Here is a 24,830-nt window from a genome sequence, read left to right on the forward strand (position 1 = left end):
AGTTGGCTCGAAGGGGAAGAAGTACAAGGCTGGTGGTCTCCTTTCAGAACTCAAAGCTAATGTTTCTCCCCCACCTTCTCCTTGGCGATCTTTGTTTCAGACATGCCTGTTCCATACTATGGCCTTGGCTGTCTCAGACTTTAGTCATTGTTCAAAAAAGAAATGAAATCCGAAAGAAAGCAGAGATCTCATCAGTTCTCACTGGCCAGCTGTGGGATCTAGTTTACCCTGTCAAACCACATGGATAGAAAATAAAGAAGGTTGTCCAAGGAGACGATGCATGCATTGCTAGAGGATGGTAGGCAGGACAGGCAAAAACAGTTATCTAATTTGTCAGCTTACAGCTCTGGGTGTGATTCCATTGGCAATTTGAAAATGGATTCTCATGAATTGGAGAAGCAAGCTGAGCATGTGGTTAAATATTCTGAATAATGGAAGGTGTAGATTTGCTCTTTAAAAATTAATTGATTGATTTTTGTAATCTGAGAGAAGATCTCATAGCCCCAGATGCTTAGAACCTGCTGTGTAGCAGAGGGTGGCCGCCAGCTTATCCTCCTGCTCTGATTTCTGAATTCTGGGATTCCGGGTATGCACCAATAGATCTTATCTTAGATGGCCCATTGTAGCATCATCCAAAGAGATGTAATAAGTAGTGAGCAAAATACAGCAAATGTCATGTGTGGCCAGTTTTATGTCCACTTGACACAAGCTAAAGTCATCTGAGAGGGGGGAACCTCAACTGAGAAAATGCTTCCCTAAGATCAGGATGTAGAGAAGCCTGTAGGGCATTTTCTTAATTAGTCATTGGTGGGGGGAAGTCCCAGCTCCCTGTGTGTGGTACCACCTCTGGACTGGTGGTCCTGGGTTTTATAAGAAAGCAGGCTGAGCAAGACATGAGGAGCATGCCAGCAAGCAGCACTCCTCCATGGCCTCTGCATCAGCTCCTTACTCCAGGTTCCAGCCCTGCTTGAGTTCCTGCCCTCGCTGCTTTTGAAGAGGAACTGTGAGTGATATGAGCCCTTTTCTTCTCAAGTTGCCTTTGGTCAGGGTGTTTCATCACAGCAATGGCAACTCTATTACAGTACTCATTTTTTCATGTCTCTTAGTCAAGATGTGAGATCTTTTTGAGAGTTGGGGTGTGATAGTTGATTTTAGAATAAGAAAGAGCAGAGTTGAGTGCCCATCAATCCCACTAACTGGATGGAGACACAACTCACCTTTTTTGTTTGGGTTGCCTCCTCAGCATGGTCTGAGATGACATTGTTTGGGAGGTGCTCCCTGCAAGATTGGACACCTGAGTGAGCCAGAGGAGAGAGAGAGAGGCAAGCATAGTTGTGTTTTGTTGTGGCTGCTGATGGAGGTGTTGGTGACTGCATCTTATTGGGCTATTACAGAAGCAGGTATAGAAGCAAGCGGGCTTCATGCTGGGATGCCTTTACAGGAAGGCATTCCCTGGTAACTTGTTTTCTGAACTCTCCAAATGTCCCTGTGTGTGAGTCAAGCAGACACTGTCTGTGGGAACAGTGTGAGTCAAGCAGACACTGTCTGTGGGAACGGTGTGTTCCTTCTCTGAGGGGCTCCTGTCTGCTTTACTCTAGTAAACAGTGAAGGCTTCCCAGTTGCCCTACAGCACACTTGAGGGTGAACTCTTAGATGTTGCAAGCATATAAAAAGAAACAGTCCCTCCTACTGTGTGTGTGTCTCTCTGTGTGTACCTCTGTGTGTGTGTGTGTGTGTTATCTGTGTAGGTGTGTTTGTGTCTGTATGTCTGTATGTGTGGGTGTGTGGTATGTCTGTGTGGGTGTATTTGTGTCTATATGTTTGTCTGTCTCTCTCTGTGTGTGTGTATGTGTGGCATGTCTGTATGGGTGTGTTTGTGTCCATATATCTGTGTGTGTGTATGTGTGTTTGTATGTCTGTATGTATGTATGCACTCACACTCCTTTATGTGACATTGGGTGTTTTTCTCCATCATGTCCACGTTATTTTTGAGACTAGGTCTTTCATTGAACCTGGAGGTTGATGTTTTGGGTAGGCTGGCTAACTATTAATTCTATGGGTTTGCTTCTCCTGCCTTGAGGAATGAGTTTATATAGATGCACAGACACACACACATGTGCATACACACATGCATATACACACATGTATAGATATTCACATACACAAATATGTGCATGCACAGAGACACATACATATGCACCTATGCACAGACAACACATACACACATGCAGACACAGATGCATGTACACGCAGATGCACACTCCCCCCCCACACGCATGTACTTGTGCAGTAAGCATTTTACCCCAGAACCATCTTCCTAGCTCCTTCCCTTCTCCTTCCCTCCTTTCCTTTCCAGCAGAGTCTTGCTGAATCTCCATCACTCCTCTTGCCTAAGTCTCCCTGGTGCAGGATCAATGTCCATCACTGGCCTGGCTTCACTGTGTTTGTTTCTTTGTATGGAGTTAATTTCGCCTTCGGGAGTTCCCTTTTCCAGGAAACTTGGAAAAGTTCTCATCCTTTAAAATATGCCACTACTAGCAAATTCTTTATCACTGGCACAGTGTTTTATATATATTTACACTAATATTTCTCTCACTATATTGAAATTATGTTTACATGCCTCTGGGTGTCACAATGAAATATTGAGGTCAGTGGCTTTTCTTTGCATTTGAATCCTCAGTGTCTGGCATACAATAGCTGCACAATGAATGTTTATAATTCTTCCTTCACCTTTAGCCTTCAACGATTAGGAAATTATTATTCTATAGTTAGATATTCTTTTCTTCCACAAGGAGTAGTTGAATTCTGTCACCTCTCCTATGTAAGTAGGTTAAACACTGTAATATAATTTCTGTTCATGGATGAGTGAACATTACAACTTGTCACTGTTAAAGTGATCAAACTGGTTAGCACCTATTTAATTAAAGCAGAAGACACTTGGCTGTTATCTTCATCTTTATCAGTTAAATCCTAATAAGGAAAGTGATATTTTGTCTAGATCAAAAGAAAAACGCTGTACTATCACTGCCCTTAGGACTTCTAGAATACCATTAGCCAAGGCCAAGGGTCTTTGAGCAATGGCGAGTGACAGATGTCCTCCTTCCCCTCCCCTGAGGTCAGTTTATATTTTCAGAGCCTCAGTAGTTAGTAAACAAGACTATCATCTTCAGATATTAAAGCAATATTTTAATCTTAAGTGCCAAATCCTGCTTGGCCATGTGGAAGAGACAGTATGACATGATTTCCTGCCCTGGAATGGAGCCAGCAGGGCATGGGCCTCTATAAATTTTGACAGTTGCTGGGCATAACTCTTATTTGTACAAAAAATAAACACACACACACACACACACACACACACACACACACACACACACACATACACACACACTAATTTATGTTCCTCCTTCAGGAAATATTCTCCCTACNTCCTTCAGGAAATATTCTCCCTACCAAGATTAAGGACTCCACGATAGTCAGAGACATCACCAGTCTAGGAGGTAAGGTGTGTCTTTTGTGTGAATACACACACACACACACACACACACACACACACACACACACACACACATACACACACACTAATTTATGTTCCTCCTTCAGGAAATATTCTCCCTACCAAGATTAAGGACTCCACGATAGTCAGAGACATCACCAGTCTAGGAGGTAAGGTGTGTCTTTTGTGTGAATGCTGAGACCATCAGGATAGCCCTGAAGGCTGTGGGAAAGAACTCTGAAAACATGAGTTCAAGAGTACATAATTCCTCAATTATGCAAAGTATAAGGTTGCAATAATGAATCATACGAGGGGCTTCACGAACCTAAAAGAACAGAAGCAGCTGCACTGTGAGTCACCTTGTCAGGAAGATACAAAGTCAGGCAGATAAAGAGGTAGGCAGATTCCCGAGTTCAAGGTCAGCCAGAGACAGAGCTAGGTTAGGACCACATGTGGTAGGAACAGCAATCTCAGAGATCCTGCCCTTCTAACTTATTGTCTATGCTCACAGAGGTAGGCAGATTGCTGAATCCATCTGCAATGACTGCTTTGATATGTAAATAAAAGACTGGACTTTTGATCTGCAAGTGATGAGCTATCCAGAGAGTTTTTAGATTTTTTTTTTTTTTTTTTGAGCAAGAGAGAGCTGTCTTGAGCAGAACACAGGCCATTAGCTTTTACCTCATGATTAGCTTCACACCTCTCAATACTCCTTCTCTTTGAAACTCCTCTCCAAGCTGAGGCTGGTCCTTGACACTAACACACCCAGGACTGGAGGATGACACAGTCAGTAGAGTGTTGTCTGTGCAAGCAGGAGGCCTGAGTTTGGATTGCTGTCATCTGTGTGAAAACTCAGCAATGGTGATGTGCCATAGGCAGACCCCAGAGCTCCCTGGTGAGCCAGTCTGGCTGAGTTAGTGATCTCTGGGTTCAGCCTGCCTCAAAGAATAAAGTGGAGAGCAATTGAAGAAAATGGCCAGTGCCAACCTCTGGCTCTGTATGTGTGTGTGTGTGTGTGTGTGTGTGTGTGTGTGTGTGTATGTAGACACACACACACATACCTGCCACACGTATGAACATATATGCCTAATAAACTCTATAGATAGGCGCTAATCAAAGATTATGTGGGATGTTCTGGCAGAATTTTTCTTCTTGAGTCCCAAACCTAATTTGAAAAGGAACATCGGAAAAAATATAAGATTTATAATGGGACAAGCACATTTTTCTAACACCCCATTCTTTTTCAATATCCCTTTCTATGAATACCAGGAGAGAAAGCCTGACACGTCAATACATTGTATTGTAGCCATGTTTAGAGCAGGAAGAAAGATTGGCAATACTTTACAGGAATAGACCTGTCTTATGCTCATCCTTTACCAGCTTCTCAGTGCAGTCTGGCTGCAATCTTCACTACCCACAGAGGAACTCGTGTCTCTGGACATCGGCTGCTTCTTCCAAGTCTTCCACCTCCTGCCTGCCCTCCACTCATCTCCCGTAGAGTTATAGCCCAAAGTCAGGTGACTTTGGAGGGAATACAAATGAGCCCCTCTTTTAAGAATTGTGCATATTTCACCCTGTGATGCAGAGATAGAAGTGTCTAGGAAGCTGATTCACCAGTCCCCCTTGAGGTAGGTTCATTGGTCTGTGCCAAAGTTCATCTGGGACTTTGAAAACACAAGTCAGTTACCACTTTCATGTGTGCTCTGCTGTCGACAACTACTGACTGAGCCCCTGTGCCAATTTACAGGGATTATTTTTAAATCCTTAATACGAGGAAGGAGACAGTTGTTAGGTAATCTGACCTGACTCTCTGGCTTATCACAAGAGTTACATTCTCTTGTAGTAGTTTGGCTGCTGGGAGCTATTTCAGTTTGAGTTGCTGGTATTCTTTTTAAAAAAAAAAAAAGAAAAAAGGAAAAAAATACCTTTTATAATTCCCATGGTTAAACAAACAAACAAACNCCCCCCCCCCCAAACCTTGGGCTAGAGAGATTGGTCAGTGGTTAGGAGTGCTGACTGCTCTTCCAGAGGTCTGCGTTTGGTTCCCCTCACCCATAGTGGGTGGCTCACAGCCACCTGCAACTCCAGCTTTAGGGGATCCCATGCCCTCTTCTGGTTTCAGTGGGCACTTACACACTTGTGTGCACGCACGCACATATGCACATAAGTAAAAACCAAATCTTTAAAAATAAATACAAACCCCACACTCTGTACACAGCACTCCATTCCTACTTTATCCCCTCTGAAGACCTCTTCCCTTCCCAGTTGTGTCCACGCCACCGACTGGATGAAGAAGCAGGCTTATAAAATGTCGGTCTGTATGCTAGATGACAAGGTATGGGTCACTCAGTTTTCCCTGTTGCTGTTCCTCCTCTCTTGGATCATGTTTAGTTTTCTGCTTACCTATAGATTCTTGTCCTTTGCGACTTGTGCTCATGGTCCTCACAGGAAGACAGAGTTGGCAAACACCGGAGAAAAGACGCCTTCCTTCCTACTATTTGTCACTTAGCATTTCTAGTACTGAATTTGAGGAAATCTGTGGTATTTTATCATGGAATTTCAGTAAAATATAGAAATCATTGTTCCTTTCTTGTTAACATGTCCATTTAAATTCCCCAAATGATTTCCTCCTGTTTGTGTTTCTGGAAGTGTCCAGGGGTGGCCACTCTGAGGTCTATGAGCCAAATACATCTCAGGATGACTATGAATGTGAAAATGCACATTTTTGTACCATTGTTTCATGGTGTTAAAGTTGGACACTACTTGGTCGCTTGAGATCATTTACAGCTTTAAAAATGCCTCTGTTTTTCTAGATTTGTCTCCCTCCCCCAGCCTATGATCTAATGAGCAGAGAATACAGATTCGGTGATTTTTTTGATGTTTCACATAGTCCTTTTGTGAGCCATACTTTTCAGCTCACTGTCTTGCGCTAGAAAGATGGCCGTGTACTGCACAGAAAGCTCACATGAGTACTCTTGCCCACGATGGACTTTTCCCTTTATGCCTAGAAGACACATCACATTTGCATCTATATACAAATTTATTTATTTACATGAATATACATACACATTCACCTATACATACATTTGTGTCTTACGTGTACATTCAAGCACATTCAAATACACATAAATACATGTACATATACACAAAATCATACAATACATAAACACATGTACACAATACATGCACATATTCATACATGTATATACACATATATATAATATACACATATTATATATGAACACAGAAACACATATACATTCAAAGACACAATAAACATACTCATATAAATATGTACATACTATATACACATGCATACACATATACACTTACACACACCCACACAAACGTACGTGCTTTGGTATACTTGTAAAATTGATAGACATTTTTGAAGCAACTTTTAACTTATAGATTCTTCTATAAACTACTTTTTCTTTTCTGTTTTAAAAAAGTGTTGATTAAACTCTCTAAATTAATTTTATGACCCTCTAAAAGGCTCCTAATCAGACTGAAAAGTTCTGCATTAGTGAAGAGCTTTTCTAAAGTATTAACATACATAAATGTAATGAATAAAATAAGAATTCCTGCAAGTATATCTGTGTGTATACTTACAGGAATGTATGTATACTTATCTCTGTGTATATAAGGCTTGTTCTTATCATGAATTGTATGGAAAAACTGCCATTTGCTGAGGATACCAGGGGAGTGGACCCTCCCACAGAGGTGATGAATACACTGGACAGGAATGGGTGGGGCCAGTAGGAGGTTGTAGAAGTCTTGCTTTGTCTCCCTCTCCATCTTCCTCCCTCCTCCCCCTCTGTACACACACACACACACACACACACACACACACTATGATATGCATGTTCAGGTCAGTGACTAGCTTGTAAAAGTCAATTCTCTCCTACTATGTGGGTTCTAGGGATTGGATTTACAGTAGGCTTGGCACAAGTGCCTTTTGCCATTTACCCATCTTATTAGCCATGGGACATTTAAAATAATTGTCTCCTTTTATTGATTACTCATGAGACAAATGCATAAGATTACTTTGTTTCTATCCCTCAGCTAATGGTCATTATTTTCTCACAAGCAGTTTGCATCTGGCCATCCTGTACCATAAAAAATGCAGCTATGGTCACTTTTGATCACAGAGATAGAACTGATTTTTTTGATCCCAAGCCTAATGAATCACACCTGACATCGTTTTGTATGCATAATCTTGAGGGGACTTTAGGGTTTCTTAACAGCTCATTAGGGCTCCCTTTTCAGCTGTGATGAGCAAGGGTTAATACATATTCATGCTGGAAAATGGGTCCTCCTTAATTGTTTCTTTATTACAGTTCCCAGGGGCTATATCCACAATCATGAAAAAGATAAATTTAAAAAGCTTTCACGAGGATTGGCATATTGTTCATAAAATGTTCAATATAATTCTAATGAGTGGTAACACGGCGATTCAGAAACCGGTGCCTATTAATGTCTCAAACAGTGACTCTGTGTGTGACTCCACGGATCGCTAGACCCACATCAATGCAATTGGGGCTTTTTCTGTCATGGAGGGTTTGTTTCTGAGATAGCAAATAAAATATAAATTTTTAAAAAATCTAGGTAAAAGGATATTTTGTTGTTGTAGTAGCAGGACCTACTGGGCACAGTCACTTCCTGTGAACAGTCTTTCTCCTTACACTGGTCTGAGTGACCTTATGTCCCTCCTGCTCTTCCATTTCGTCTGTGGTTGGCAGGAATCCTATGGATCCCTCACTAGTCCTCCAACCTTGCCCTAATGGAGTCACAACAGCAGGTGCTGACACTCAAGGCTCCGGGTCAGACTGCCATCTTTCTCTGTCTCTGTCTGCCTGTCTGTCTATCTGTCTGTCTGTCTGTCTGCCTGCCCGCCCCCCCCATATGTTTCTATTACATTTTGTGACATATGCTTTCAGTTCTCATACATGTGTATGTCTCTCCATATATGTACAAACCAGCACACAAATAAAACAAATGTAAGAGGTTGTCAGCTGTTGCGTTAGCATGAGTATCAGATGTGAGGACACTGTTATTTGCTCTGTTAGCATGTGAATTTGAAAGGTTTTAAGTTAAATGATGAGGAAATCGGGAATATAGCTGTCTGGTCATAATACGTAGTACATCTGCTCAGCCCATGTACTGATGGAGGTTGGAGAATGGGGAATCTTTCTCCTGTCTACAAGAACTAAGACTACATTCCAGACACCACATTTGATAGTATAAATCGTAGAGTTAATCATAGGACTTCAATCAAATATATATAGAGAGCAGAGAATATTATTATCTAATAGTAGGCTTAGATGTTTTTCAAAACCTACTTTACTTAGGTTTTTGTTTTTGTTTTTGTTTTTGTTTTCCTGAGACAGGGTTTCTCTGTGTAGCCCTGGCTATCCTGGAACTCACTCTGTAGACCAGGGTGGCCTCGAACTCAGAAACTCGCCTGTCAAGTGCTGGGATTAAAGGCGTGCGCCACCATGCCCAGCTTTATTTCGGGTTCTTAATCACTTCCGCCCCCTCCTAGCTCACTGACCAGAGGTGGGGGAGAAAGAAGGTTTATAGGAGAGGGGCTGATTAGAGATGGTTCTTTGGGGCAATTCCACTCTTCGTTGTCAGGATACCAGAAGTCTAGCAATAGCAAACACCAAACAGGAATCAGTAGTGGTGGTTGATCCAACAGAAACAGCAAGGCTCTACAGAGTTGGTACAAGTCAGTGGAAGCAGCCGGAATTAGCCAGAATACCACAAGAAGTTCTTGGCATGTTTCTCTCTATGAAGTGAAGACCATCCAAGACCAGTGAAGACCAGCAAGGACCAATGAAAACCAGCAAAGCCTTGCATGGTATAGCAATGCAAGAGTGACCTCTTACTCTTTGTGGGGTTCTATTTATGTTCTTTCTCTAAACATCACATGCCCTCTCAGGTGTCTCTTTTCAGCAAAACGTCACATGACCCCTCACGAGACAGTTTCCAGAAAAACATCATGTGCCCTCTCACAAGAGCTTCCAGAAAAATATTAGGTGACACAATTAAGTTGTTAAAGAAACTAGAAATTTACATTTCACCTGATCATTAATTACCCTAGCTGTAATAAAATACTGACCAAAAAACAACTTGTGGAGCAAAGGGTTTAATACATCTTACATTATAATCCATCGTTGAGTGAACTCAAGGCAGGGACATGGAAGCAGGAACTGAGGCAGAGGACATGGAGCCGTGTTGCTTCCTGCATCATTCCTCATGGCTTGCTCATTCTACCTTTCTTATACAACCCAGGCTCACTTGCCCAGGAGTGTGAGGTGGGACATCCTACCACAGTCATGTACTATGAAAAAATGCCTTACACTTGCCTTCAGGCCAGTCTAATGGAGGCACGTTCTTAAATGAGATTCCTTCTTTTCAGGTTTATCTAGGTAGTGTCAAGTGTATCCCTTTCAGTTATTATTTCTATTAAATTCCTACCGTGTTTCTATGGGAGATAGCTATCAGGGTTACCTCTCAGTAATTCAAGAGACCAGTGATCTGGTCTCCAAGAGACAAAATTGTTGTCTTCCTGACCTGGTCCTCTTTATAAAAAGTGGATTAGGAGATACCTGCTGGTTGGGAAACAATTTGGGGCATAAAAATGATCACTTTGTTATATAGGTACAGACAGTTCTAATTTTATCTTAGCTACTTTTATATTGCTTGCTGTGTTATCATCGAGATAACATAGAAGATAATTAATTTATTGTAGACTTGCAGGTTCAGAAGGTGAGTCCATGGCCACCATGGTGGGGAGCATGGCGGTAGGAAAGCAGGCGTGATGCTACAACAGTAGCTGAGAGCTTACACATGATCCATGAGCGTGCGCGTGCGTGCGTGAGAGAGACAGCAAGACAGACAGAGGGATAGACAGAGACAAAGAGATAGAGACAGACAAAGAAAGACAAAGAGATATAGAGAGGGAAGCAGGGAGGCAGAGGCAAAGGCAATGGCAATGGCAGAGGCAGACTGGGCTTGGCATGGATAATTGAAACCACAAAGTCTATCCCTAGTGACACACCTCCAAATCCTTCCCAAATAGTTCCGCCAACTGAAGACCAAGTATCCAAATATATGAGACTATGTGGGTCCTTCTCACTCAAACCACCACAAAAGTTCATTCTCTCTGTACTTGATCTTCAGTTCTTGTAACCAAGCTAGTACACCTCTTGAGAACTGCATTCTCTAGCAAATGAAGAAAAACATTAGGAGATACACAAATACTCCAACCAAGAACCAAACCCTTAATTTGGTAAATAATAGCAACCATTTCTCCAATTCAGACAATCTCTTTTGATAGAATCTTTAGAATGTTGAGTGTTCAATTCTCTATCAAGGTTTATCTTTCTTCCCTTGATGGTGTCTGAATATGAAGAACTTTAGTTGTCTCTAAGACAAGAATGAGGTAGTAAAGCATGCTACTTTTTTTTTTTCCTAGCAAGAAGCATACACATGTCCCTGTGTCTAGACTAATCTCCTCTGAGATATGATAATGCACACGAGTCTTAAGGGCTAGGCAGGGTTATGACTGTGCTGAAAGTCTTGTTTCCTGTAGCTGAATAGCTGAACTTTCTGAAAATCCAATCCCAAATCCAGTCATGTGGGATGAACAAATTCCAAGGCAGACCCTGCATCTTTGTCATCATGTTGCTCTATAATGCCTCCATTTGTGTATGAGTAGGATTCATGAATTGCTAGTGGCAAATAGACTATTGCAAAGCCAGGAATCTCATTTCTATGATTGCATAAAATTATAATGTCTAGTGCTACTAGATTTTCCGTATTGAGTATCTTCTACACTGGCATAACAGAAGAAGGCAGAGGAACTTAAAGCTGAGGGCAGGTTCTGGCTGATAGCCATAAATGAACTCAGACTTTTTGGTACTTGTACCAGCAGTTAATAGCCAGGACTTAGTGCCCCTGTGAGAAGGAACCCTGGTACCAGGCATCACCAATGGCTCTTCCTTGGGTAAGAGCAGCCTGCTCTTCCAGAAGACGCAGGTTCATTTCCTCACACCAACATGGTGGTTACTAAACACTTTGGACTGGGTTCGTACTGAAGAGTTTAAACATTCTAAAAGATGATAGGGCTGCGAAAGGAAAAATGAGTGCCCTGTCCATTTGCTGATCAGAGCAATTTTGTTTAATAATTGGAGCCTGCCCTTGAGTCCCCTTGAAAACTCTCTCTCTGCCGCGGGGTCCGATCATGAGTGGAGATGTGTATCTGATAGGCAGGTCCGAGCGAGTGGGCAGTGACAACGTAGGGCGGTCTGAAGACGCTGCATTCTGAGAGATCTGGGGAGGTCTTCTCAGTAGCAATTCTGTGCGCCTGTAGGGGGCGCAATATAATGTTTAGAGGGAGAGTGGTTAGTGGAGGTGGGAGACCCCAACAGGTTACCAAACTTCTGTAACTCTAGTTACAGACTGTAGGGCACCCTCTTATAGACACTGTACTTATAGACACATGTGCAATTGAAAACACAATAAAATAAAGGGTTTGGTTTTTTTTTTTTTGTTTTAGGTTGTAATTAAACTTTTATATGTGATGCTTTCATATTAAGTGTGGATTGTCACTATAATGCAGACATGCTATTTGGTGCTTCCCCTGACAGGCTCAGTGTCTGGGAGTTTAAAAAATACTGTGCCTTCAATATACTGCCATAGAACTTAACTACTTATTATCTCTGTATCTTTAGTCACACAGAAGTGAATCTCTTTTTTCTCATGTGTAAATTGGAAAGTAAAGGTGAATAGCCACCGTAGCGGACTTAGGATTGATTACTCTTTGAGTTGGCTGAGGTTAGACCATAAAAATTTTTTAGTATAGCTCTAGGTACTATCATGAGTAATCCATACACTTATTTATTAAGTTATGTTTTTTTAGTGCCAATTAAAATACTGCCATTACTACCATCTCACCAACAGAATAGCTTGTACTCGGTGAGTATTCAATCGTTAAACATAAATTTGAAATTACACAGCCAGACAAGATCATGCCGAAGATGAACAATTGTAACAGACGGGGGATCTCACACAACACATTTGAGACACTTGGGAATGTAGCCGAAGCCATGTTCAGTAATATTAAACATTATTTCAGGCACATCTTGTACAAATCGAAGTGTAGAATAAAAATGTTCTTGATGTTACTGGCTCTGTATTCCAGATTTAATTTTGCATCAGGGTTTTTAAATGTTTTGATGCTGTCCTTGATTCCTCTTGAAATTATAGAGAGGTTTTTTTACATTCTACCCCAAGGAGTGGACTCAGGCCATCTGAACTGGCAATGGAGCACAGGGTAAGGGGCGTGTCGGGGGAGGGGCTAGGAGGCTACAATTAGATATTGAGTTAGAACTAATTTTTCCTCTTGTGTTTTTATTGAGAGATTTTTTTTTAAGTTAAATTAACGTAGTTCATCCATGGAGGAAAGGACTCAAAACTCAGGATTAGTGTTCAGATAATTATCTTTTGTTTTGAGGGGGAACAAAAGAAGAGAGCGGCCCAGTACATATCTACTTAACTCCTCTTTGTGTAAAAATTTCAGCTTGTCAAACACATGCTACGGAAAGTTCTACACAGAAGCAAGGCCTGTATAATTTTCTATGTTTTAAAAATTTGCAAACTCAATAATGATTGCAAGAAAACAGCGGCCCTAACCTCTCAGTGCGGATTTAATAATAGTGTACACCAAAAGGCCTCTTATTAGGAGATTTCCTTGCTTAAAAACAACGTGGCTCGGGACACGTGCTGGAGCACTAAAGACTCAATTAATTGTAATTAAATAACAGGCACACACATTTTTACTTCCTTTCTCTTGGATTATTTTCGTCATGTTTAATATCAACAGCAGTAGAATTGCCATGGTGGGATGGGAATCTATTTCAAAATCGGGCAGGGTCTCACCTGTGAGAGGAAAAAAATGAGAGCTGATGTGATGGATTGAACTTTATAAAGATGATAATTTTATCATGTCCCAATTACTATCAAATATATATAAATAGTAGGGGAAATTTCTATTTATTATCTATCTATCTATCTATCTATCTATCTATCTATCTATCTATCTATCATGTGGGCATTTGCCTGCATGTATATGTGTGGACTACATGCCTGCAGAGGCCAGAAGAGGGCATCTGCTCACTTGGAACTTAAGGTAGAGATAGCTATGAACCATCATGTGGTGTTTGGAATTAAACCCCAGTACTCTGCAGGAGGAACAAGTTCCCTGACCACTGAGCCATCTTTCCAGTCCTCACTCTCTTATGTTGCTGACATGAAAATAAAACATGGAAAAATTACAAGTTATAAATTTTTCAAATACTGTTAAAGGACATATGTGTGTATGTGCATGTGTGTGTGTATGCCCATGCATGTGTGTGGTGTGTACATGTGCATTACATATGTGCGTGCCTGAGGAAGCCAGAAGAGGGCATTGGATTCCCTGGAACATGAGTTACAGGCAGTTGTGGGCCTCCGTGTGGGTGCTAGGATCCAGCCCTGGGTCTGGTATGAGCAGTTTGTGTGGATTTCTTGTTAACCACAGAGAAGAGTTTGCTACCAGCTGTCCAGTCACTACATAGTTTTAATTCAAAGTATCACAGGAAGGGCCCTGATCAAGTCTTTGAGGGACTCTCAATTTCCTCTGTAATTTCACTAGTCAGGCATCCATCATCTGCACTTCTTTCAGTATTATCCAGGATCGCAAAGAACAGACCATTTAACCATTGAGTACCCAATGGCTTGTCTAGCACAAGACTTCCAAATACTTCCACGTTCCTTCTCCAAACAACTGAGTCAGGTGTTCTATAGCAATGCTCCTCTTTCCTGGTACCAAATTTTGTTCTACTTTGTGTTCCATTTCTGAAAAAAACACCACGACCAAATGCAATCTGTGGATGAAAGGTTTGTTTCAACTTATGATTTACCATTCATCATGAAAACATGTCAGGACAGGAACTCCAGGCATGGACCTGGAGGCTGGAACTGAAGCAGAGACTGCGGAGGAATGCTGCTTACTGACTTGCTCTTCATGGCTTGATTAGCCTGCTTTCTAATAGAGCCCAGGACTCAGTGGAGGCACCACACACAGCAGGCTGGGTCCTCCCACATCAATGGTTAATCAAGAACATATCCCAAAGATCTGCACACAGAGCAATCTACTGGGGGTAGTAGTAGCTGCATCACATTGACAAAAAACTAACCACCACAACAAGGGTCAGAGCTGAATCTCAGGACATTATCTTTCAACATTCAGTCCCAGTTAACTGGTGAGTTGATAGTGTATCCCAAGGAGCAGACAGGGCACTTTATCCCAGCCACTACCCCAGAATTTTGCCTCTCTTCCCTTTACTGTGTTTGCACTCCTCCTTTCAAAGGTTTCGTTAGAACTTAGGAGGCTTGATAACACCTGATACTCAAGGTTTCTGACTTCCAGTCCTGGGTACTGCCCGCAGAGATCTTCTTAGTGAACAATGAGTGAAGGTCTCTTAGAGTTTGAGGGCTCTTAGCTTTTATAGCTTTGTAGCAGCCACAGAAACTTCCCACGTGCTGGGACCCTCAGAGCGTGGAACTTGCTTCTCCACGTAAATAATTGTTATCCCAGCTGAGGGCAGCCTAGGACCAGAGCAAAGGTGATGGTGATGGCCATTCGTTGGCTTGCGTGCAGTGTGAGGTCTATCCTTCACAGCCATCCAGTCTTAAACCCATCTTTCACAATGGGCTGCTGATGCTTGCAGCTATAGAAGCCAAGACAAGAACAGTGCAAACTGTTCCTTTCTTTACCTCAGGGAAGTGGGAAGATATACTTGACTTTGGTTTTGATATAATGGAGAAGGACTCTCACAAACGCCCTGTCTGTTGATCCTGAAAACTCACCATTTGCTGAAGGAATGAAGTGGTTAGTGTAACTTTGAAAGATGAACATCAGGCTAGAAAATTCTTTCAGGTTGCTCAGTAAAAACTGCTAAGTGGCATTCCTTTTTGAGATCATTAAAACTTCTAAAATTATTTGCAGCAATAATTTAATCAGTTACATAAGGGATTCTATTTTTTTTTTAATGTGAAGGACTTAGAGTAATTACTCATCGTATCTGCCAAGAATGATGGAAGAGACCCATTGGAAAGGGAACTAACCAGGGATTGGCTTTCATGTGACTAAGTGGCTCAAAAGACAGATCTGGGGTGTCACAATGACTAACAGAAGAACCACAAGAAATGTCTGTCCTGAAGGTCATCTAAATTGTCTTAGGGTGTGACTCAACTTGGCACAGTGCCACTGTCTTCTGATGTCAACTCATCACTAAGAGAAATTACTCATATCTAGAAGTACCATAGTGACCACACAAGCCTCAACATCCACATTGAGGCCACACAGGTACATGCTTCTTTTGCCCTTAGGGGACACACCCGGAAGTTAACTTGTTATCTTGCAAATTTGAGTCCATCAGAAGCACAAGGTTTCTTTGAGACCATCCCAAAGGTGCTGGTTCTGGTTGAGGGCATTGACTATGGTGTGACCTGTTACTACACAGTCGTGTGCCTCACTCATCAAATGATTGTTACCATCTCGTTCCTGACTCTCTGTACCAACTTCCTGAACTCTATCTTTGAAACAACTGTTGTACCCTCACTGCCTTGTGCCTAAATGACAGATGACTCTTCTGACTTGTTCTCCGTTGAATTTTGTGTGAGAATCCTGCATTTAATTTTTTGAAAATTATGCTTTAACAGTGTTGAGGGGAATGGTACAAGCTCACCAATATGAAAAACTGTGTGTGTGTGTATGTGTGTGTGTGTGTGTGTGTGTATGTATGTGCATGTGTATGTATGTGGGTGTGCAAGTGTATGTACCTGTCCATATGTGTGCATGTGTATGCATGTGTGTGAGCGTGTGTGTGTTACGTGATGGCAGGGGAAAGAGAAGTATGAAGCATGCCATTATGTATGCATACATGAATGCAAAACAGATATGTACTCATGTGGGTTGTATTAAAAATATCAGTGGCCTTGGGGCAGAAAGGGAGAGAGAGGGAGAGAGAGAGAGAGAGAGAGAGAGAGAGAGAGAGAGAGAGAGAGAGAGAGAACATCCTAACTTGGGATTTTAGTCCTTATCGCGGGGTTGAGAATTTATCAACATGTGTACGTTTTAACCTGTATTTGTTTCTCTATGTGTGGTGCTCATGAGTTCAGGTGTCTGTAGAGGACAGAATAACCTGAACCTGGAGTCACAGGCCTAGTGAGATGCCTAGTGTGGGTCCTGGGACTTGAACTTAGGCCCTCTGTGTAAGGGCAGTGTATACTCTTAACCACTGAGCTAGCTCTCCAGCCCAGAGGAGAAGCATTTAAAAAGGATAGTGCTATCATTGATCTTATCAGGAAAAGGATAGTTATTTGAAATGTCCAAAGTTCAAGTATATAGATAAATGTTCTATACATAAAATTAAAAATGACTCAGTACTAATAGTATAATTTATTATTGCTCTTGAGCCAGACGGTGGAGGAGACTCTTTGTGACTCTCGATTTCCTTTATTTCAAGATTATAATTTAATTACAACATCTTTCGCTCCCCTTCCCCCCTCAGTCTCTTTAGCAACAAAAGGATAGAGCCTGCATATTTTATCATTAAAGTACTAAAATTTTATAATTGCTAGAAGATTTGTTCTTGAAATGAAAAAAAAAATCTGTACACTTACTTTTAAAGTCTAAAAAAAGGGGGGTGGGTAGGAAAGTTAAGTTAGAATAAAAGGTGTGGTAGGAAGGGAAATAAGGAAAAGGAAGGAAGGAAGGAGGGCGGGAGGGCTTGCTGCTTGTCACCCATGGCTGTCTGTCAGCCGGTGCGCGTACAAGCCAGAGGTCACCTCTGGTACCTTGCCTCAGGTGCAGCGTTATTGCTTCTTTTTGAGGCAAGGAGGTTGTGCTAGTGAGCCCTGAGAGCTGGTTTTCCTGTGCCCACACTGCTACAGCACAGCACAGGAAGCGATGGCTGCTGGGACGCCATCAATCTTTCGACTTCTCCGTGTTTGCGTGACACAAGCTAGTGGCACAAGGTTACACTTATTTCTATTTATTATGTATTTTCATATTCATATTTTTGTGGTTTTTTTTGTGTGTGTGTGCGCGCGCGTGTGAGTGTGTGCATACACCATCACGTGTGTAGAGGTTAGAAGACAACTTAGAAGAGTCAGCTCTCTCCCTCTACGGTGAAGGGTCTCGGGATTGAACTCAAGTCTGTGGCCAGGGCCATGAGCCTCGGTCACCTCCCTGTCTGTTTCTTAAAATTTCATGAAAGAATTCACTTTTAGGAAAGCAATTAACTAATACTTTGGACATCCATGATTGAGACCCCCCTCTCTCCTGCCAACATAAGGAAAATTGAGATTTGGGGCTAAGGATAGAGAGGCTCTCTGCTAACTTACCCAGGAGTAACCCTTCTATTGCTTTATGAATGTCCCACCCTTTGTGTTCCTGTTCAGCATTTTGACTGTGTGTCTGAACACAGCCTACTGGGCATCTACAGACGCCAATCTCCAAGTCACCTACTGTTTCCTAGTTGTTAATTACTTGGAGGAAAAGGGTAGAAAAGAAACGGAAAGTTTACCTTTAGTATTTGATTCTCTCATCAATCACAACCAATTTATGCACAAAATGAAGGCATTTGGTAATCTTATTTGAATGAGTGGGCAGAAACAGGACACAAATAAAATTAGAAAATCGTTACAGCCCTCTCTTCTACTTTTGTATTAAGCGAGGATGCCATTTTCACTACTGCTTTGCCAAGATAACTGAAAAACAATATAGTTCTCCTGTGGTTCAAGGTGAAAGGTAAGGATGAGTAGATGTTAGCTTTAATCAAATCACAGGCACACAGATTCCAGATGTTCCTCCCCATCTGTACTCCAAAGAGTCATTTTGTAGCGTGACCCAGTTGCCTTTCTTCTTTTTGAATATATTTTAATTCATTCTCTCAGAAGTTTAGACACGTGTACGACATATTTCAGTCATATTCATCCTCCTGGAATTCCCCCAGTATCTCCTTCCTAATTTCATGTGCCTGCCTCCCCAACCCCTCGCTCTTTCATAGCTCACCAAATTCAGTTAGTGCTGCCCACATACACATGGGTGTGAGGCCCTCTGCTGCAGCATGGTCAGCCCACCAGGGGCCACACCCATGAGGAAAACTGATTCTCCTCAGTCCAGCAGTTGTCAGTAGCAGCTCAGCCAGGGGTGGGGCTTGAGCTTCCCTTCCGCAGCCAAGCCAGAATCCCGAAGATATTTTATCTTGCTCAGGTGGGCATAGCAGCTGCAAGCTGGTGAGTGCAAAGGTCCTGCCATATTCAGGTGACCCTATTCCCTTCCATGTCCCGACCTCTGGCTTTTTATAAATCTTCTACTCCATTTTCTGGGCTGCTCCTTGAGCCTTGAGGGGTGTGGTATGATGTAGATGTCCCATCTATGGATGAGCCCACAGAAACACTCCTTACACTTTGACCAGTTGTGAGTCTTTGTATCAACCGACACAATATTCTTTTAATCTTCTAATGTTTAACACACTTGCCAGTCATGTCTCCCATCTTCAAGCCACCTTCAAGTAGTAATCAATTTAATCCACTTTAAACTAGTCCTGCATTGATGGCACTACACTGAGTTGACCTAGTTGTTAAGCCCTTAATGGTTAATCCAAGACTCAAACGCCTAGAGCTATCATTTCTTTCCTCAGATATCTTTACTAATTCTTAGTAAAATCTTCCAATTCATTCTCAATGTTTATTGTGGGGAAGGAGAAGAAATGTATTCCGTGCCAAGTGCATTCCATATTGGATCCTAAGTGGAGTCAGGTAACAGCTGTCCAATCTAAACTTTGGTGGATAATTAGCTCGCTCAATATCCAAAGAAACAGGTAATTGTTGTGATTCATGAACACGTTGCCAGGGTAGATATTTCACAGCTCAAATATCTTCCCCTAAAGAGAGGAGCTACCTAGAGCTTTGAGCAGCAAAATGCGGTTTTCTTGCTGTTTGAAGAAAATTGTTCTTTACTTTGGGGACCATCTTGGCATCCAGCTATTTCTTCTTTATTCCTCCTCTCCTTATTATTTTTTCCTTGATGATGTTCAGAACAATTATGAAGTATGAGAATTTCACTTGGGAAGGCGTGAAATCCATCGTGCTGGAGGGAAATTGGAGCAGCACCTGGGCTTTACGGTTGTAACGGGTAATAGACATGTTCAATGGCAGCCTGGCAGCTAACGTCCTAAAGCTCACAGAGCAGATACGTACTTGACAAGTGTGGTCCTTGGTGCTTCCTTCCTGTTGCCAAGTATCCCCAGGTTTAGCAATTTCTCCAATGGCACCAAGTGAGAAGGATGTGAGCAAAGAGCCAGAAGGCGGGCCTACTATGCTCTCTCTGTTCAACTGTGAATGCTTTCCAGAGAGCAAGATGTCTCTATGACCAATTTGTTTCCTCATGCTCTGCCAGCTTGACAAATATTCTGAGGACTGGCTGTCACTTTGAATTAACAAGATCTAGGGATATGTTGTAGGGACTGGAAGAAGCCTTAGTGACAGTCTAAAGGAAGTTTGGAATCCTGAATGAATGAATGAATGTGTACTGCTGACACGGTCCAATGCCTCAGAGCAGACGCTCAAGGGTATGCGCCTTTTCCATATGGCTTAAGCATGGAATTCACAAAGCCTTCCTTGGGACTGAGAGAAAATGTTGATGGTCATGTAAATTCAAGTGTTTCCGAATGACTACTGTGTGCAAAAACAAGGAATTGCAGCTTCCTCTTCCAGGACATTTACAGTCTGAAACTGCTCACCTGCAGACATGGCTGTGACTATAAACTCCCCACGGTGTACTTTATAAGTAAGTGGGCTGAGATTCTGGGTCATTATGGTAATTGGTGCAGCTCCATCAGAGTGCACACAGTCAACCTGAGCAGGTTTTTCTGTACACATGTCCCAGTCAGGTTTTTAGGACCAAGCATAGTCGTGCTATGTAGTGTGGGTGTGTCTAACCCCTTGAACACTGTGATAGGATATAGTGCAGTGCATATTGCTAAGCTGTCACGTGCTGTGAGCTCACTGAGAAACTGGATCTGAAAATGAGGATTCAAGCCCCACCCACCTTATTTCAAATCCACACATTTCTCTCATATTGTCCTCCAAGTTCATTGTCTGGCCATGGGCTGCCCCTGCCTACTTTATGATAGGGAGGTGATAGGACAGCAAAAAGTCCAAGAGTAGAAAACATTGTGACCTTGAAGAGAGCTCAAAGGTCAACCATTTCCAGCAAGGTTGCTTGCCTTGCTGATAGAAAAATGTGATAGGAAAATGCCCACAGTGGGTGAGAGAAGCCATCTGGTCAGCCACAGGGGGAAGCTCCACCAGGAACTTCTTGACGCCTTCACTTCCCGGACCACTGGGTTCTGTGAGCATCTAAATTGTTGTCATTTTTTTTTTTTTAATCTGCTGCTATTCGTTCTTTGGCTTGGAAGAAGGGACCCCTTGCTCTGACTGGGACTTCCCATTGGGAACTCCAGCTGGCTCTTTTGATGGGGCGTCCTCACCTGATTTCTGCAAGATGATTGAGCACAAAATTTGATGATGTTTTATCACATCTATTATCTATCTATCTACTTTCTATCTATTATCTATTGATTCTATCTATCTATCTATCTATCTATCTACTATCTATCTATCTATCTATCTATCTATCTATCTATCTATCTATCTACTTTCTATCTATTATCTATTGATCCTATCTATCTATCTATCTATCTACTTTCTATCTATTATCTATTGATCCTATCTATCTATCTATCTATCTATCTATCTATCTATCTATCTGTCTATCTATCTATCTCTATTTTCTATCTTTTATTTATTCCTCTACTTTGGTATATAACCAATAAACTCACTTATTTAAGATCTATGGCTATCATAGATTATTCTTTGGGCTGTACAGAGCTTATATATTTGGGCTGCATTAATGGTCAGCCAGGGGCACGTGAGGCCAACATGCAGGTTCCATACATCTGCTAGTATGAACTAAGATTTATTGCTTGCTAACATCAGAACATTATACTGTAAAGTGACAGCATTTTGCCCATTTGAGGTCAGCTTAAAGTAGGGGCTTCCGCAAAGAAAGATGTAACAAAGTATTCCTTCCAAAAGAAAATATGTGAAATCGGGCTTGTGTTTCTCATGTTTTTAAACCTCTCTTCCAATGCATATACCCTCCACACAGACGCATTTTCTTTTATATACACACAATTACTTTGATATTTGATTTTATTTTTGTATGTTTTGCCTGCAGGTGTGTATTATGTACATGGATTCAGTATCCATGGAGGCGAAAGGAAGGGGGTCATGTGTCTTGGAACCGGGGTTACAGGAAGTTGTGAGCTGCCATGTAGGTGCTGGGAACCGAACACGAATCTGCTGCAAGAGTGGATCTTACAGGAGGAGGGGCAATTGGATTTTCAGTGGTGTCAGTAGATGAAACACTTCACTTTAGAGCTTATATTACTTCCTGCTCATGATTTTTTTCTGAACCATGTTAACGTGAGTTGTAGGCAACATGGCATTTTTCTCTTAAATACTTCAGCAGATATCTCCTAAAACCAAGATTCTTTCCCATACAGTCATCATTAATTTATCACACTCAAGAAGGTTAAAGCTGGTACAATAAAATTATTGAGTAAACAGACCCTGATAAAATATTCCCCATCCCCCAACCATTTAAACCCCCACCCCAACCTCAATCCAGGTGCTAATCTGTAGGAGGAGGTGCTGTTTCCATAATTGGTTCTTGGTTTAGTCAATAAAGAAGGCGAGAGTACCAATTGGTGGGTGAAGGGTAAAGATGTGGCTTCTGGGTCCTAGGAGGAAGAGAAGAGATGCAGGAAATGTATCCATGCTTTGGATGGAGAGGAAATCAACAGCTGTGTAAGGCCTTGGGGGCACCTAGGGCCTGCCACCTCTCCCTTGGGCAGGGGCCGAGGAGTTTGTCGGGAGCTGGTTGATAACTGATAAGATTACACCAGGAGGTTCTATGCCCAGCAATTGTGCTATCTGACAAATTCTAAAATAATAAAGCTGCCTAGTGTTTCCATTCCCTGGAGCTAAGGTGGGCAGAGAGAGAGAGAGAGAGCAGCAGCCTGGGTGAGAGCTGGCATCTTGTTGAGCTAGCTGAGAGGGACTCATGGGGTGCGGACAGCAGCTCCTGGATTTCCCAGGTTGGGGGTTGGTTGTTATAGATCTTGGAACAAAGCTGAGAGAGAGCTTGGGCTCGGCCCTGTGCGTTTTAAAATTATACACAAAACTAATCAGTTTGTGTCATTGTCCTCAGGACTTTTCTTCAAGGCAAACTTGGTCAGCATCTCAACATCATTTCTGTGCAGAAGCTGTAGAGCTAGGAGAGCCATGCAGATGGAAGTGACAGGGAAACCATGCAAGACTCTTTAGGCCAACAAGGGGCAGAGGAATTTTAATCTGCAGAAGGGTGTGATCCACTCCTGGGAATTACTTTGCATTTGGATTATATAAAAGTCTTAATTAAAGTTCTTCTTCTTCTTCTTCTTTTTTTTTTTTATTTTAATTAAGGGTTTTACACCAAGCCTACTTAAGGGGAAAAGCAGACCACAGAAATCTCTAAATGGTTACACATTCTCTTCAGCTCCATTTGTTCAGAAAACTAACACTCCAAACAGATGTGTGAAGACGGAATTCATGTTTCTTTCAGCTGATTCTTGACTTGAAGGGCTCTGATAGCTAATGGCACAGCTTTGGTTTTCCTGGGTCCGGAGGCCATCAAGGGGACCACACAAGGCTCCAGGCATGCTTATAAATCGCAGTTATTGGGGCTGGCCTACTTGTGTTGGCATTCTTGACAGCATGTTCTCTTATTGGCTGTGTTCTGACTTTCAGATTGAATTGGGTCTTGGCCTATTAATTCTATCCCCTAAATTCTTTTCAAAGGTAAGGTTCTTTTTTTTTTTTTTTTTTTTTTTTTTTTTTTTTGTATAGTCCTGGCTGTCCTGGAACTCACTTTGTTGTAGACCAGGCTGGCCTCGAACTCAGAAATCCTCCTGCCTCTGCCTCCCGAGTGCTAGGATTTAAAGGCATGCGCCACCATGCCTGGTCTCAAAGGTAAGGGTCTTACTTCCGCCATTAGGTTGTATATATCCCAATTCCTCTGTAATTTAGCTTTTTTGTTTGACAGGGTTTCTGAGAGAAGTCCTCACTGCTCTTCCTTCCCCTCCTAACATAGGGAATGACTCTTCTAGCCCCCAGATCTCCCCTACACCATCCTACTTTATAGATTAAGAATCTATGTATATACTTTTCTTTAAAAACATTACTTATATACAGTATTACAATTTTCTACTTTTATACTTGCGCTAACAATGAGTCACACTTTGAAGCAACCTTCTTTTATGAGTTTTAAAATTTACCATTGAAGACTACAATTGATAAAGACTAATAGAATGTAATCAAGGAAATTATAATATTTTCTATAAACAGTGCTGGGAGAACTGAGGATCTTCATGCAAAATAATAAATACGTTTAGATTCTTACCTTATACCAGACACAGACATCAATTCAAGGTAAGCCATAAACTTAAATGAGTTGATTAAAAATTAGAATAAATACACAATTTTGGATTATGTGTGGTTTGAATGAGAATGGTCCCCCATAGGCTCATGTTTGAATACTTGGTTCCAAGTTGGTGGAACTGCTTGGGAAAGATTAGGAGGTGTGGCCTTATTAGAAGAGGCATAGTCTTGTTGGAGAAGGTGTGGCCTTGTTGGAGGAGGTGTGGCCTCATTGGAGGAGGTGTAGCCTTGTTGGAGGAGGTGTGGCCTTGTTGGAGGAGGTGTGGCCTTGTTGGAGGAGGTGTGGACTCATTGGAGGGGTGTAGCCTTGTTGGAGGAGGTGTGGCCTCATTGGAGGAGGTGTGATCTTGTTAGAGGAGGTGCATCACTGGAAGCAGGCTGTGAGATTTAACAAGAGTTATGCTATTCCTAGTCTCCTCTCTGCTTCCTGTTTATGGATTAAGATGTGAACTCTCAGTTCCATCCCCAGCTTCCTGCCATCAAGCCTTGGCTCCACTCTCATAAACTTCTGACCATAAGATCAATTAGACACTTTCCTTTATAAATTGCTTTGGTAATGGTAATATAGAAAGTTATTAATACTTATCTTAAACTTTATAGATTATGGCATGAAAAGTACAAGAGCTAAGAGAAGATTGAGAATTTAGACTATGAAACCCGAAAACACTGGAAC

The sequence above is a fragment of the Mus pahari genome, chromosome 2 (genome assembly GCF_900095145.1).
Source record: "Mus pahari chromosome 2, PAHARI_EIJ_v1.1, whole genome shotgun sequence".
Classification (NCBI taxonomy): domain Eukaryota; kingdom Metazoa; phylum Chordata; class Mammalia; order Rodentia; family Muridae; genus Mus; species Mus pahari.